The sequence below is a fragment of the Cynoglossus semilaevis genome, chromosome 12, assembly GCF_000523025.1.
Source record: "Cynoglossus semilaevis isolate Cse_v1.0 chromosome 12, Cse_v1.0, whole genome shotgun sequence".
NCBI lineage: Eukaryota > Metazoa > Chordata > Actinopteri > Pleuronectiformes > Cynoglossidae > Cynoglossus > Cynoglossus semilaevis.
Genome location: NC_024318.1, coordinates 2,209,282 through 2,210,821, shown reverse-complemented (window position 1 = coordinate 2,210,821; position 1,540 = coordinate 2,209,282).

Here is a 1,540-nt window from a genome sequence, read left to right as displayed (position 1 = left end):
GTAAATATGTATGTATAATCAGGAACTACACATCTTTGATAATGGCTAACAGCTACATCAGTTCAGCAGAGTTGATCAGAAAAAAAGGAGAGCCTTTCATTTTTATTTTTATTTTCAGTTTTGACCTGGTTTACATTCCGTTTCAACAGTTGAAGACGCATCACAAAGTTTTTCGTTTACAGAGTTTTTATGTAATTGTTCTTAAACACAGACATTTAGTGCAAAAAATGAAACCTGCTGCCCACGTGGAAGGTACACAAACCACGTGTTTTGATTCTTGGGTTTTTCTGTTTTTGGGTGAGACTTGGTGGGTTTTTTATTGGCTTTATAATTTATGCTACTGTTACGTCACTGGAAAACAAACTGTATTTAAGGAATGGACCGAAGTCTCTGGTTCTTACCGTGAAGCCCAAAACATTGACTGGAGTGAACCACTAGAGGGCGACTCCACTGTTTCTCAGGTCTTATTAATTGGGACATAATGCAAAACAACAAAAACAAAAACATGTTGAAATAGGAGCGATGACATCGAGCGGTCACTACATTTCTGGACAGATGGAGGAGGAAGAGCTTGTTCTCCTGCTGCTCCTGATGGAGAGTCAACGAGGCCCAGACTGGAACAGCCATGGATTTGGCTCTGATTCCACGTCCGTAATTTTAGGTTCTCCCTTGTTTCCATCCAATAGGATCGTAGTTAAGGGTAATGTCTGAGAACATGTGGTTCCAAAATGTCAAAGGTCAAAGTCTCTTCCTGGAGGACTCAACATTGGGCTGCATTTTGTAACCAAACAAATGTGTCCATTTCTTATGTACAGTCTATGCACTGGACCGAGCTCTCTCTCTCTCTCTCTCTCTCTCTCTCTCTCCTCTACAGTGTTTCTGTCTCTCTCTCCCTCTGTTTCAGGTCTTTGCTCTGTGTCTTGACCTCTTTTGTGAAGTGCCATGGAGCATTGAGTTGAGCAGAGCGTCCTTCAGTCATTCAGGGCAGGAAGAAAACTCTAGTTTTTCTTTGACTGTGTCGTACTGACATGGAGAACATCCAAGCCTTCATGCCAGTACGGTGCGAGGCGGTTGCTATAGGTCAGGAGGAGGAACCCAGATCAAGTCCCACTAAAGCGAAAAGTGGCATTTATGACGCTATTTACGTTTGTTACGTACCCGTCCTGTTCGTTAAAAACCCCAGATCCTCGTTCTGTGGTCGTGTCGTCAGGTAGTTTGACATGAATGACTGAAAGGTGCTCTTGCAAAACTTGAAAAAAATCTAAACTAAAAACCTTTCTGCTGATTAAATAACGTATTTGCTGGAAATTGCATTAGCTCTAATAGAATATGTAGTATTTATGGGATGGGAGGCTGGGTACCAAGTCTTAATAACACATGAAACCTGCTGTCAGCAATTCCTATTTTTCTGTTTTGTTTTGTTTTGAAGGAAAGTTGTTAATTTCTCAGTTCAGGAAGAATTCAGGACTTCGCTCTTTTGCGTATCACAGGTAGGATTTGTCGGCACTCGGTCGTCATGGGAGAAAACCAGAGTTGGACA